General features: G+C 43.8%; 1 long non-coding RNA gene across 31 annotated transcripts in view; it reads right to left on the reverse strand.

The window, feature by feature from the left end:
- Positions 1-15,683, reverse strand: part of LOC307187927 — a 3,519,425-nt gene that overhangs the window by 521,656 nt on the left and 2,982,086 nt on the right. The window contains exon 10 of one of the 31 annotated variants that reach the window (XR_013828727.1): positions 5,422-5,453. The exons of 28 other annotated variants lie outside the window; for them this stretch is intronic. This is a non-coding gene — a long non-coding RNA (uncharacterized lncRNA). Of the gene's footprint in view, positions 1-5,421; positions 5,454-11,723; positions 11,770-15,683 lie in introns of those variants that run through there. 2 more of the 31 variants (XR_013828728.1, XR_013828729.1) reach the window with 2 other exon arrangements.

A 15,683-nucleotide genomic window follows, 5' to 3' on the forward strand; every position in this document is an offset into this window, starting at 1 on the left:
ACTGTAATTCACAAACCTGCAGAGTTATAAATTACAGCTATCGTCCAAAAATAGACTGAAGTAAGGCTGCCAAGAGGACTTGAAAGCGGGGCAGAATTGCAGGAAACCGATTTCAGGAGGTAGACTGAAATTGCATTGAAAGCATAGGAAAAGAGGCAGAACGTCCACAATGATGCATTTGGTCAAAAAGGGCGTATGCGTTTTTTCCTGAATATATTCAGGAAAAAACGCATACGCACTTTTTGGCCAACCAAGCAAGCTTGCAAAGGAAATCTGCACTACAATGAAGTCTCACTTCCCCCCGGTCAAAAGGGCCATCTGAAAAAAGTGTAAAATCCAGAAAGGCAGGACAGGCCATGGAGAACTGGGAGCCTTGTTATGCTGATGGGCGGGATGTAAATTGCCAACAACCACTCGGGAGAAGTGTATGGTGTTTCCTGAAACATCTAAAAAACAAAGCAACAGAGCCTAGGGCACTTCCACTTATGGTCCTATAGCTTAGGGAAATTAAAATCAAAAAGACACAGCCACCCCAAAGTTTGGAACGGCTCTGTTTACAAGAACCTCGTTTACAGTACAAGTTCAACATCGCAGAAAGTGAAAAATGGATAAAGAAGTTGTGGTATTCACTTACAAAGCAATATCACTCAGCAATGAAATCTATGTCATCAGGCCCGTAGCAGCACAATGAGTGGATTCAGGTATGATGATTCTAACTGAAATAAGTCACACTGAAAAAGAAACATCATAAGATATCAGTAATACACGGAATGGAAACTTGGCTACACAGGAACTGAATTACAGAACAGAACAGGGTCTCAAATTTAGAAAACCAACTTATGCTTGCTTAAGGGTAAAGGTGAGTTGGGGTGCTGCATAAAACCAGAGATTGAAATAGGCACAGATAAAGTTCCTTAAGCCAAATATGGAATAGACAAGAGCTACTCCTTGCTCAACGAAATGGACTCAACACCGCATATTAAACGCCTAAGAATGTACCTGACTTGTAAGTATCTTAAAACCTATAGATTGCTATGTCTCCGAAAGAGAATCAAGCATGCGTACACGGGCATAAATGCAGCAGTGATAGGATTGGAGAGGTTCGGTGAGCAAATGAAGACCCTTTGAAGTCATATTGCATGGTACCCATTCCACGGGTTTCAACTACCCAGGTTTAAGGTATTCTTCCTTCAGCTAAAACATGCATGTGGAACCTAGAGTATGATCAACCATGTGATCGGGAGACGTGTTCAAATATGTCTCAGTTTTCCTCCCCTGGTACTCGGGTACAACATTCCAGACGCTTTACTAACACTCTCCCCACTTGGAGAGTCAGTCCCTTTAACCTCCTGTTTGGCCCAGTTTGCAATTTCTGCGGAAGATGAACAGGAATAGCGAGAACCAATGAGAGGCTAGCTGGAGGTGTCTGGACGGGCAAATTTAACTCTCATTTCCCACCAGGGAGAGGAATTAACCAAAGGCTCAGCATGCCGGGCCGGAACCAGATTAGGGCCTGAAGCCATCCTGCGGTGTTGCGGCCAGGTCACAAGAAAGCGAGTTGAAGAAAGGAGCTCAGGGGCACTGTAATTCACAAACCTGCAGAGTTATAAATGACAGCTATCGTCCAAAAATAGACTGAAGTAAGGCTGCCAAGAGGACTTGAAAGCAGGGCAGAATTGCAGGAAACCGATTTCAGGAGGTAGACTGGAATTGCATTGAAAGCATAGTAAAAGAGGCAGAACGTCCACAATGATGCACTTGGCCAAGAAGGGCGTATGCGTTTTTTCCTGAATATATTCAGGAAAAAACGCATACGCCCTTTTTGGCCAACCAAGCAAGCTTGCAAAGGAAATCTGCACTACAATGAAGTCTCACTTCCCCCCAGTCAAAAGGGCCATCTTAAAAAAGTGTAAAATCCAGAAAGGCAGGACAGGCCATGGAGAACTGGGAGCCTTGTTATGCTGATGGGCGGGATGTAAATTGCCAACAGACACTCCGGAGAAGTGTATGGTGTTTCCTGAAACATCTAAAAAACAAAGCAACAGAGCCTAGGGCACTTCCACTTATGTTCCTATAGCTTAGGGAAATTAAAATCAAAAAGACACAGCCACCCCAAAGTTTGGGATGCCTCTGTTTACAAGAACCTCGTTTACAGTACAAGCTCAACATCGCAGGTAGTGAAAAATGGATAAAGAAGTTGTGGTATTTACTTACAAAGCAATATCACTCAGCAATGAAATCTGTATCATCAGGCCCTTAGCATCACAATGAGTGGATTCAGGTATGATGATTCTAACTGAAATAAGTCACACAGAAAAAGAAACATCATAAGATATCAGTAATACACGGAATGTAAACTTGGCTACACAGGAACTGAATTACAGAACAGAACAGGGTCTCAAATTTAGAAAACCAACTTATGCTTGCTTAAGGGTAAAGGTGAGTTGGGGTGCTGCATAAAACCAGAGATTGAAATGAGCACAGATAAAGTTCCTTAAGCCAAATATGGAATAGACAAGAGCTACTCCTTGCTCAACGAAATGGACTCAACACCGCATATTAAACGCCTAAGAATGTACCTGACTTGTAAGTATCTTAAAACCTATGGATTGCTATGTCTCCGAAAGAGAATCAAGCATGTGTACAGGGGCATAAACGCAGCAGTGATAGGATTGGAGAGGTTCGGTGAGCAAATGAAGACCCTTTGAAGTCATATTGCATGGTACCCATTCCACGGGTTTCAACTACCCAGGTTTAAGGTATTCTTCCTTCAGCTAAAACATGCATGTGGAACCTAGAGTATGATCAACCATGTGATCGGGAGACGTGTTCAAATATGTCTCAGTTTTCCTCCCCTGGTACTCGGGTACAACATTCCAGACGCTTTACTAACACTCTCCCCACTTGGAGAGTCAGTCCCTTTAACCTCCTGTTTGGCCCAGTTTGCAATTTCTGCGGAAGATGAACAGGAATAGCGAGAACCAATGAGAGGCTAGCTGGAGGTGTCTGGACGGGCAAATTTAACTCTCATTTCCCACCAGGAAGAGGAATTAACCAAAGGCTCAGCATGCCGGGCCGGAACCAGATTAGGGCCTGAAGCCATCCTGCGGTGTTGCGGCCAGGTCACAAGAAAGCGAGTTGAAGAAAGGAGCTCAGGGGCACTGTAATTCACAAACCTGCAGAGTTATAAATGACAGCTATCGTCCAAAAATAGACTGAAGTAAGGCTGCCAAGAGGACTTGAAAGCAGGGCAGAATTGCAGGAATCCGATTTCAGGAGGTAGACTGGAATTGCATTGAAAGCATAGGAAAAGAGGCAGAACGTCCACAATGATGCACTTGGCCAAAAAGGGCGTATGCGTTTTTTCCTGAATATATTCAGGAAAAAACGCATACGCCCTTTTTGGCCAACCAAGCAAGCTTGCAAAGGAAATCTGCACTACAATGAAGTCTCACTTCCCCCCGGTCAAAAGGGCCATCTGAAAAAAGTGTAAAATCCAGAAAGGCAGGACAGGCCATGGAGAACTGGGAGCCTTGTTATGCTGATGGGCGGGATGTAAGTTGCCAACAGACACTCGGGAGAAGTGTATGGTGTTTCCTGAAACATCTAAAAAACAAAGCAACAGAGCCTAGGGCACTGCCACTTATGGTCCTATAGCTTAGGGAAATTAAAATCAAAAAGACACAGCCACCCCAAAGTTTGGGACGCCTCTGTTTACAAGAAACTCGTTTACAGTACAAGTTCAACATCGCAGAAAGTGAAAAATGGATAAAGAAGTTGTGGTATTTACTTACAAAGCAATATACCTCAGCAATGAAATCTATGTCATCAGGCCCTTAGCATCACAATGAGTGGATTCAGGTATGATGATTCTAACTGAAATAAGTCACACAGACAAAGAAACATCATAAGATATCAGTAATACACGGAATGTAAACTTGGCTACACAGGAACTGAATTACAGAACAGAACAGGGTCTCAAATTTAGAAAACCAACTTATGCTTGCTTAAGGGGAAAGGTGAGTTGGGGTGCTGCATAAAACCAGAGATTGAAATGAGCACAGATAAAGTTCCTTAAGTCAAATATGGAATAGACAAGAGCTACTCCTTGCTCAATGAAATGGACTCAACACCGCATATTAAACGCCTAAGAATGTACCTGACTAGTAAGTATCGTAAAACCTATGGATTGCTATGTCTCCAAAAGAGAATCAAGCATGTGTACAGGGGCATAAACGCAGCAGCGATAGGATTGGAGAGGTTCGGTGAGCAAATGAAGACCCTTTGAAGTCATATTGCATGGTACCCATTACACGGGTCTCAACTCTCCAGGTTTAAGGTATTCTTCCTTCAGCTAAAACATGCATGTGGAACCCAAGTATGATCAACCATGTGAATGGGAGACGTGTTCAAATATGTCTCAGTTTTCCTCCCCTGGTACTCGGGTGCAACATTCCAGACGCTTTACTAACACTCTCCCCACTTGGAGAGTCAGTGCTTTAACCTCCTGTTTGGCCCAGTTTGCAATTTCTGCGGAAGATGAACAGGAATAGCGAGAACCAATGAGAGGCTAGCTGGAGGTGTCTGGACGGGCAAATTTAACTCTCATTTCCCACCAGGAAGAGGAAATAACCAAAGGCTCAGCATGCCGTACCGGAACCAGATTAGGCCTGAAGCCATCCTGCGGTGTTGCGGCCAGCTCAAAAGAAAGCGAGTTGAAGAAAGGAGCTCAGGGGCACTGTAATTCACAAACCTGCAGAGTTATAAATGACAGCTATCGTCCAAAAATATACTGAAGTAAGGCTGCCAAGAGGACTTGAAAGCGGGGAAGAATTGCAGGAAACCGATTTCAGGAGGTAGACTGGAATTGCATTGAAAGCATAGGAAAAGAGGCAGAACGTCCACAATGATGCACTTGGCCAAAAAGGGCGTATGCGTTTTTTCCTGAATATATTCAGGAAAAAACGCATACGCCCTTTTTGGCCAACCAAGCAAGCTTGCAAAGGAAATCTGCACTACAATGAAGTCTCACTTCCCCCCGGTCAAAAGGGCCATCTGAAAAAAATGTAAAATCCAGAAAGGCAGGACAGGCCATGGAGAACTGGGAGCCTTGTTATGCTGATGGGCGGGATGTAAATTGCCAACAACCACTCGGGAGAAGTGTATGGTGTTTCCTGAAACATCTAAAAAACAAAGCAACAGAGCCTAGGGCACTTCCACTTATGGTCCTATAGCTTAGGGAAATTAAAATCAAAAAGACACAGCCACCCCAAAGTTTGGAACAGCTCTGTTTACAAGAACCTCGTTTACAGTACAAGTTCAACATCGCAGAAAGTGAAAAATGGATAAAGAAGTTGTGGTATTCACTTACAAAGCAATATCACTCAGCAATGAAATCTATGTCATCAGGCCCTTAGCAGCACAATGAGTGGATTTAGGTATGATGATTCTAACTGAAGTAAGTCACACAGAAAAAGAAACATCATAAGATATCAGTAATACACGGAATGGAAACTTGGCTACACAGGAACGGAATTACAGAACAGAACAGGGTCTCAAATTTAGAAAACCAACTTATGCTTCCTTAAGGGTAAAGGTGAGTTGGGGTGCTGCATAAAACCAGAGATTGAAATGAGCACAGATAAAGTTCCTTAAGCCAAATATGGAATAGACAAGAGCTACTCCTTGCTCAACGAAATGGACTCAACACCGCATATTGAACGCCTAAGAATGTACCTGACTTGTAAGTATCTTAAAACCTATGGATTGCTATGTCTCCGAAAGAGAATCAAGCATGTGTACAGGGGCATAAACGCAGCAGTGATAGGATTGGAGAGGTTCGGTGAGCAAATGAAGACCCTTTGAAGTCATATTGCATGGTACCCATTCCACGGGTTTCAACTACCCAGGTTTAAGGTATTCTTCCTTCAGCTAAAACATGCATGTGGAACCTAGAGTATGATCAACCATGTGATCGGGAGACGTGTTCAAATATGTCTCAGTTTTCCTCCCCTGGTACTCGGGTACAACATTCCAGACGCTTTACTAACACTCTCCCCACTTGGAGAGTCAGTCCCTTTAACCTCCTGTTTGGCCCAGTTTGCAATTTCTGCGGAAGATGAACAGGAATAGCGAGAACCAATGAGAGGCTAGCTGGAGGTGTCTGGACGGGCAAATTTAACTCTCATTTCCCACCAGGAAGAGGAATTAACCAAAGGCTCAGCATGCCGGGCCGGAACCAGATTAGGGCCTGAAGCCATCCTGCGGTGTTGCGGCCAGGTCACAAGAAAGCGAGTTGAAGAAAGGAGCTCAGGGGCACTGTAATTCACAAACCTGCAGAGTTATAAATGACAGCTATCGTCCAAAAATATACTGAAGTAAGGCTGCCAAGAGGACTTGAAAGCGGGGAAGAATTGCAGGAAACCGATTTCAGGAGGTAGACTGGAATTGCATTGAAAGCATAGGAAAAGAGGCAGAACGTCCACAATGATGCACTTGGCCAAAAAGGGCGTATGCGTTTTTTCCTGAATATATTCAGGAAAAAACGCATACGCCCTTTTTGGCCAACCAAGCAAGCTTGCAAAGGAAATCTGCACTACAATGAAGTCTCACTTCCCCCCGGTCAAAAGGGCCATCTGAAAAAAGTGTAAAATCCAGAAAGGCAGGACAGGCCATGGAGAACTGGGAGCCTTGTTATGCTGATGGGCGGGATGTAAATTGCCAACAGACACTCGGGAGAAGTGTATGGTGATTCCTGAAACATCTAAAAAACAAAGCAACAGAACCTAGGGCACTTCCACTTATGGTCCTATAGCTTAGGGAAATTAAAATCAAAAAGACACAGCCACCCCAAAGTTTGGAACGGCTCTGTTTACAAGAACCTCGTTTACAGTACAAGTTCAACATCGCAGAAAGTGAAAAATGGATAAAGAAGTTGTGGTATTTACTTACAAAGCAATATCACTCAGCAATGAAATCTGTGTCACCAGGCCCTTAGCAGCACAATGAGTGGATTCAGGTATGATGATTCTAACTGAAGTAAGTCACACAGAAAAAGAAACATCATAAGATATCAGTAATACACGGAATGTAAACTTGGCTACACAGGAACTGAATTACAGAACAGAACAGGGTCTCAAATTTAGAAAACCAACTTATGCTTGCTTAAGAGTAAAGGTGAGTTGGGGTGCTGCATAAAACCAGAGATTGAAATGAGCACAGATAAAGTTCCTTAAGTCAAATATGGAATAGACAAGAGCTACTCCTTGCTCAACGAAATGGACTCAACACCGCATATTAAACGCCTAAGAATGTACCTGACTAGTAAGTATCTTAAAACCTATGGATTGCTATGTCTCCGAAAGAGAATCAAGCATGTGTACAGGGGCATAAACGCAGCAGTGATAGGATTGGAGAGGTTCGGTGAGCAAATGAAGACCCTTTGAAGTCATATTGCATGGTACCCATTACACGGGTCTTAACTCTCCAGGTTTAAGGTATTCTTCCTTCAGCTAAAACATGCATGTGGAACCCAAGAATGATCAACCATGTGAACGGGAGACGTGTTCAAATATGTCTCAGTTTTCCTCCCCTGGTACTCGGGTGCAACATTCCAGACGCTTTACTAACACTCTCCCCACTTGGAGAGTCAGCGCCTTTAACCTCCTGTTTGGCCCAGTTTGCAATTTCTGCGGAAGATGAACAGGAATAGCGAGAACCAATGAGAGACTACCTGGAGGTGTCTGGATGGGCAAATTTAACTCTCATTTCCCACCAGGAAGAGGAATTAACCAAAGGCTCAGCATGCCGGGCCGGAACCAGATTAGGGCCTGAAGCCATCCTGCGGTGTTGCGGCCAGGTCACAAGAAAGCGACTTGAAGAAAGGAGCTCAGGGGCACTGTAATTCACAAACCTGCAGAGTTATAAATGACAGCTATCGTCCAAAAATAGACTGAAGTAAGGCTGCCAAGAGGACTTGAAAGCGGGGCAGAATTGCGGGAAACCGATTTCAGGAGGTAGACTGGAATTGCATTGAAAGCATAGGAAAAGAGGCAGAACGTCCACAATGATGCACTTGCCAAAAAGGGTGTATGCATTTTTTCCTGAATATATTCAGGAAAAAACGCATACGCCCTTTTTGGCCAACCAAGCAAGCTTGCAAAGGAAATCTGCACTACAATGAAGTCTCACTTCCCACCGGTCAAAAGGGCCATCTGAAAAAAGTGTAAAATCCAGAAAGGCAGGACAGGCCATGGAGAACTGGGAGCCTTGTTATGCTGATGGGCGGGATGTAAATTGCCAACAACCACTCGGGAGAAGTGTATGGTGTTTCCTGAAACATCTAAAAAACAAAGCAACAGAGCCTAGGGCACTTCCACTTATGGTCCTATAGCTTAGGGAAATTAAAATCAAAAAGACACAGCCACCCCAAAGTTTGGAACGGCTCTGTTTACAAGAACCTCGTTTACAGTACAAGTTCAACATCGCAGAAAGTGAAAAATGGATAAAGAAGTTGTGGTATTCACTTACAAAGCAATATCACTCAGCAATGAAATCTGTGTCATCAGGCCCGTAGCAGCACAATGAGTGGATTCAGGTATGATGATTCTAACTGAAATAAGTCACACAGAAAAAGAAACATCATAAGATATCAGTAATACACGGAATGGAAACTTGGCTACACAGGAACTGAATTACAGAACAGAACAGGGTCTCAAATTTAGAAAACCAACTTATGCTTGCTTAAGGGGAAAGGTGAGTTGGGGTGCTGCATAAAACCAGAGATTGAAATGAGCACAGATAAATTTCCTTAAGTCAAATATGGAATAGACAAGAGCTACTCCTTGCTCAACGAAATGGACTCAACACCGCATATTAAACGCCTAAGAATGTACCTGACTAGTAAGTATCGTAAAACCTATGGATTGCTATGTCTCCAAAAGAGAATCAAGAATGTGTACAGGGGCATAAACGCAGCAGTGATAGGATTGGAGAGGTTCGGTGAGCAAATGAAGACCCTTTGAAGTCATATTGCATGGTACCCATTACACGGGTCTCAACTCTCCAGGTTTAAGGTATTCTTCCTTCAGCTAAAACATGCATGTGGAACCCAAGTATGATCAACCATGTGAACGGGAGACGTGTTCAAATATGTCTCAGTTTTCCTCCCCTGGTACTCGGGTGCAACATTCCAGACGCTTTACTAACACTCTCCCCACTTGGAGAGTCAGTGCTTTAACCTCCTGTTTGGCCCAGTTTGCAATTTCTGCGGAAGATGAACAGGAATAGCGAGAACCAATGAGAGGCTAGCTGGAGGTGTCTGGACGGGCAAATTTAACTCTCATTTCCCACCAGGAAGAGGAAATAACCAAAAGCTCAGCGTGCCGTACCGGAACCAGATTAGGGCCTGAAGCCATCCTGCGGTGTTGCGGCCAGCTCAAAAGAAAGCGAGTTGAAGAAAGGAGCTCAGGGGCACTGTAATTCACAAACCTGCAGAGTTATAAATGACAGCTATGGTCCAAAAATATACTGAAGTAAGGCTGCCAAGAGGACTGGAAAGCGGGGCAGAATTGCAGGAAACCGATTTCAGGAGGTAGACTGGAATTGCATTGAAAGCATAGGAAAAGAGGCAGAACGTCCACAATGATGCACTTGGCCAAAAAGGGCGTATGCGTTTTTTCCTGAATATATTCAGGAAAAAACGCATACGCCCTTTTTGGCCAACCAAGCAAGCTTGCAAAGGAAATCTGCACTACAATGAAGTCTCACTTCCCCCCGGTCAAAAGGGCCATCTGAAAAAAGTGTAAAATCCAGAAAGGCAGGACAGGCCATGGAGAACTGGGAGCCTTGTTATGCTGATGGGCGGGATGTAAATTGCCAACAGACACTCGGGAGAAGTGTATGGTGTTTCCTGAAACATCTAAAAAACAAAGCAACAGAACCTAGGGCACTTCCACTTATGGTCCTATAGCTTAGGGAAATTAAAATCAAAAAGACACAGCCACCCCAAAGTTTGGAACGGCTCTGTTTACAAGAACCTCGTTTACAGTACAAGTTCAACATCGCAGAAAGTGAAAAATGGATAAAGAAGTTGTGGTATTTAGTTACAAAGCAATATCACTCAGCAATGAAATCTGTGTCATCAGGCCCTTAGCAGCACAATGAGTGGATTCAGGTATGATGATTCTAACTGAAATAAGTCACACAGAAAAAGAAACATCATAAGATATCAGTAATACACGGAATGGAAACTTGGCTACACAGGAACTGAATTACAGAACAGAACAGGGTCTCAAATTTAGAAAACCTACTTATGCTTGCTTAAGGGTAAAGGTGAGTTGGGGTGCTGCATAAAACCAGAGATTGAAATGAGCACAGATAAAGTTCCTTAGGCCAAATATGGAATAGACAAGAGCTACTCCTTGCTCAACGAAATGGACTCAACACCGCATATTAAACGCCTAAGAATGTACCTGACTAGTAAGTATCTTAAAACCTATAGATTGCTATGTCTCCGAAAGAGAATCAAGCATGCGTACAGGGGCATAAACGCAGCAGTGATAGGATTGGAGAGGTTCGGTGAGCAAATGAAGACCCTTTGAAGTCATATTGCATGGTACCCATTCCACGGGTTTCAACTACCCAGGTTTTAGGTATTCTTCCTTCAGCTAAAACATGCATGTGGAACCCAGAGTATGATCAACCATGTGATCGGGAGACGTGTTCAAATATGTCTCAGTTTTCCTCCCCTGGTACTCGGGTGCAATATTCCAGACGCTTTACTAACACTCTCCCCACTTGGAGAGTCAGCGCCTTTAACCTCCTGTTTGGCCCAGTTTGCAATTTCTGCGGAAGATGAACAGGAATAGCGAGAACCAATGAGAGGCTAGCTGGAGGTGTCTGGACGGGCAAATTTAACTCTCATTTCCCACCAGGAGGAGGAAATAACCAAAGGCTCAGCGTGCCGTGCCAGAACCAGATTAGGGCCTGAAGCCATCCTGCGGTGTTGCGGCCAGGTCACAAGAAAGCGAGTTGAAGAAAGGAGCTCAGGGGCACTGTAATTCACAAACCTGCAGAGTTATAAATTACAGCTATCGTCCAAAAATAGACTGAAGTAAGGCTGCCAAGAGGACTTGAAAGCGGGGCAGAATTGCAGGAAACCGATTTCAGGAGGTAGACTGAAATTGCATTGAAAGCATAGGAAAAGAGGCAGAACGTCCACAATGATGCATTTGGTCAAAAAGGGCGTATGCGTTTTTTCCTGAATATATTCAGGAAAAAACGCATACGCCCTTTTTGGCCAACCAAGCAAGCTTGCAAAGGAAATCTGCACTACAATGAAGTCTCACTTCCCCCCGGTCAAAAGGGCCATGTGAAAAAAGTGTAAAATCCAGGAAGGCAGGACAGGCCATGGAGAACTGGGAGCCTTGTTATGCTGATGGGCGGGATGTAAATTGCCAACAACCACTCGGGAGAAGTGTATGGTGTTTCCTGAAACATCTAAAAAACAAAGCAACAGAGCCTAGGGCACTTCCACTTATGGTCCTATAGCTTAGGGAAATTAAAATCAAAAAGACACAGCCACCCCAAAGTTTGGAACGGCTCTGTTTACAAGAACCTCGTTTACAGTACAAGTTCAACATCGCAGAAAGTGAAAAATGGATAAAGAAGTTGTGGTATTCACTTACAAAGCAATATCACTCAGCAATGAAATCTATGTCATCAGGCCCGTAGCAGCACAATTAGTGGATTCAGGTATGATGATTCTAACTGAAATAAGTCACACTGAAAAAGAAACATCATAAGATATCAGTAATACACGGAATGGAAACTTGGCTACACAGGAACTGAATTACAGAACAGAACAGGGTCTCAAATTTAGAAAACCAACTTATGCTTGCTTAAGGGTAAAGGTGAGTTGGGGTGCTGCATAAAACCAGAGATTGAAATAGGCACAGATAAAGTTCCTTAAGCCAAATATGGAATAGACAAGAGCTACTCCTTGCTCAACGAAATGGACTCAACACCGCATATTAAACGCCTAAGAATGTACCTGACTTGTAAGTATCTTAAAACCTATGGATTGCTATGTCTCCGAAAGAGAATCAAGCATGTGTACAGGGGCATAAACGCAGCAGTGATAGGATTGGAGAGGTTCGGTGAGCAAATGAAGACCCTTTGAATTCATATTGCATGGTACCCATTCCACGGGTTTCAACTACCCAGGTTTAAGGTATTCTTCCTTCAGCTAAAACATGCATGTGGAACCTAGAGTATGATCAACCATGTGATCGGGAGACGTGTTCAAATATGTCTCAGTTTTCCTCCCCTGGTACTCGGGTACAACATTCCAGACGCTTTACTAACACTCTCCCCACTTGGAGAGTCAGTCCCTTTAACCTCCTGTTTGGCACAGTTTGCAATTTCTGCGGAAGATGAACAGGAATAGCGAGAACCAATGAGAGGCTAGCTGGAGGTGTCTGGACGGGCAAATTTAACTCTCATTTCCCACCAGGAAGAGGAATTAACCAAAGGCTCAGCATGCCGGGCCGGAACCAGATTAGGGCCTGAAGCCATCCTGCGGTGTTGCGGCCAGGTCACAAGAAAGCGAGTTGAAGAAAGGAGCTCAGGGGCACTGTAATTCACAAACCTGCAGAGTTATAAATGACAGCTATCGTCCAAAAATAGACTGAAGTAAGGCTGCCAAGAGGACTTGAAAGCAGGGCAGAATTGCAGGAAACCGATTTCAGGAGGTAGACTGGAATTGCATTGAAAGCATAGGAAAAGAGGCAGAACGTCCACAATGATGCACTTGGCCAAGAAGGGCGTATGCGTTTTTTCCTGAATATATTCAGGAAAAAATGCATACGCCCTTTTTGGCCAACCAAGCAAGCTTGCAAAGGAAATCTGCACTACAATGAAGTCTCACTTCCCCCCGGTCAAAAGGGCCATCTGAAAAAAGTGTAAAATCCAGAAAGGCAGGACAGGCCATGGAGAACTGGGAGCCTTGTTATGCTGATGGGCGGGATGTAAATTGCCAACAGACACTCGGGAGAAGTGTATGGTGTTTCCTGAAACATCTAAAAAACAAAGCAACAGAGCCTAGGGCACTTCCACTTATGGTCCTATAGCTTAGGGAAATTAAAATCAAAAAGACACAGCCACCCCAAAGTTTGGAACGGCTCTGTTTACAAGAACCTCGTTTACAGTACAAGTTCAACATCGCAGAAAGTGAAAAATGGATAAAGAAGTTGTGGTATTTACTTACAAAGCTATATCACTCAGCAATGAAATCTATGTCATCAGGCCCTTAGCAGCACAATGAGTGGATTCAGGTATGATGATTCTAACTGAAATAAGTCACACAGAAAAAGAAACATCATAAGATATCACTAATACACGGAATGTAAACTTGGCTACACAGGAACTGAATTACAGAACAGAACAGGGTCTCAAATTTAGAAAACCAACTTATGCTTGCTTAAGGGGAAAGGTGAGTTGGGGTGCTGCATAAAACCAGAGATTGAAATGAGCACAGATAAAGTTCCTTAAGTCAAATATGGAATAGACAAGAGCTACTCCTTGCTCAATGAAATGGACTCAACACCGCATATTAAACGCCTAAGAATGTACCTGACTAGTAATTATCGTAAAACCTATGGATTGCTATTTCTTCAAAAGAGAATCAAGCATGTGTACAGGGGCCTAAACGCAGCAGTGATAGGATTGGAGAGGTTCGGTGAGCAAATGAAGACCCTTTGAAGTCATATTGCATGGTACCCATTCCACGGGTTTCAACTACCCAGGTTTAAGGTATTCTTCCTTCAGCTAAAACATGCATGTGGAACCTAGAGTATGATCAACCATGTGATCGGGAGACGTGTTCAAATATGTCTCAGTTTTCCTCCCCTGGTACTCGGGTGCAACATTCCAGACGCTTTACTAACACTCTCCCCACTTGGAGAGTCAGTCCCTTTAACCTCCTGTTTGGCACAGTTTGCAATTTCTGCGGAAGATGAACAGGAATAGCGAGAACCAATGAGAGGCTAGCTGGAGGTGTCTGGACGGGCAAATTTAACTCTCATTTCCCACCAGGAAGAGGAATTAACCAAAGGCTCAGCATGCCGGGCCGGAACCAGATTAGGGCCTGAAGCCATCCTGCGGTGTTGCGGCCAGGTCACAAGAAAGCGAGTTGAAGAAAGGAGCTCAGGGGCACTGTAATTCACAAACCTGCAGAGTTATAAATGACAGCTATCGTCCAAAAATAGACTGAAGTAAGGCTGCCAAGAGGACTTGAAAGCGGGGCAGAATTGCGGGAAACCGATTTCAGGAGGTAGACTGGAATTGCATTGAAAGCATAGGAAAAGAGGCAGAACGTCCACAATGATGCACTTGGCCAAAAAGGGCGTATGCGTTTTTTCCTGAATATATTCAGGAAAAAACGCATACGCCCTTTTTGGCCAACCAAGCAAGCTTGCAAAGGAAATCTGCACTACAATGAAGTCTCACTTCCCCCCGGTCAAAAGGGCCATCTGAAAAAAGTGTAAAATCCAGAAAGGCAGGACAGGCCATGGAGAACTGGGAGCCTTGTTATGCTGATGGGCGGGATGTAAATTGCCAACAACCACTCGGGAGAAGTGTATGGTGTTTCCTGAAACATCTAAAAAACAAAGCAACAGAGCCTAGGGCACTTCCACTTATGGTCCTATAGCTTAGGGAAATTAAAATCAAAAAGACACAGCCACCCCAAAGTTTGGAACGGCTCTGTTTACAAGAACCTCGTTTACAGTACAAGTTCAACATCGCAGAAAGTGAAAAATGGATAAAGAAGTTGTGGTATTCACTTACAAAGCAATATCACTCAGCAATGAAATCTATGTCATCAGGCCCGTAGCAGCACAATGAGTGGATTCAGGTATGATGATTCTAACTGAAATAAGTCACACAGAAAAAGAAACATCATAAGATATCAGTAATACACGGAATGTAAACTTGGCTACACAGGAACTGAATTACAGAACAGAACAGGGTCTCAAATTTAGAAAACCAACTTATGCTTGCTTAAGGGGAAAGGTGAGTTGGGGTGCTGCATAAAACCAGAGATTGAAATGAGCACAGATAAATTTCCTTAAGTCAAATATGGAATAGACAAGAGCTACTCCTTGCTCAACGAAATGGACTCAACACCGCATATTAAACGCCTAAGAATGTACCTGACTAGTAAGTATCGTAAAACCTATGGATTGCTATGTCTCCAAAAGAGAATCAAGCATATGTACAGGGGCATAAACGCAGCAGTGATAGGATTGGAGAGGTTCGGTGAGCAAATGAAGACCCTTTGAAGTCATATTGCATGGTACCCATTACACGGGTCTCAACTCTCCAGGTTTAAGGTATTCTTCCTTCAGCTAAAACATGCATGTGGAACCCAAGTATGATCAACCATGTGAACGGGAGACGTGTTCAAATATGTCTCAGTTTTCCTCCCCTGGTACTCGGGTGCAACATTCCAGACGCTTTACTAACACTCTCCCCACTTGGAGAGTCAGTGCTTTAACCTCCTGTTTGGCCCAGTTTGCAATTTCTGCGGAAGATGAAAAGGAATAGCGAGAACCAATGAGAGGCTAGCTGGAGGTGTCTGGACGGGCAAATTTAACTCTCATTTCCCACCAGGAAGAGGAAAT

This window comes from Stenella coeruleoalba (genome assembly GCF_951394435.1).
Source record: "Stenella coeruleoalba genome assembly, chromosome: 6".
Classification (NCBI taxonomy): domain Eukaryota; kingdom Metazoa; phylum Chordata; class Mammalia; order Artiodactyla; family Delphinidae; genus Stenella; species Stenella coeruleoalba.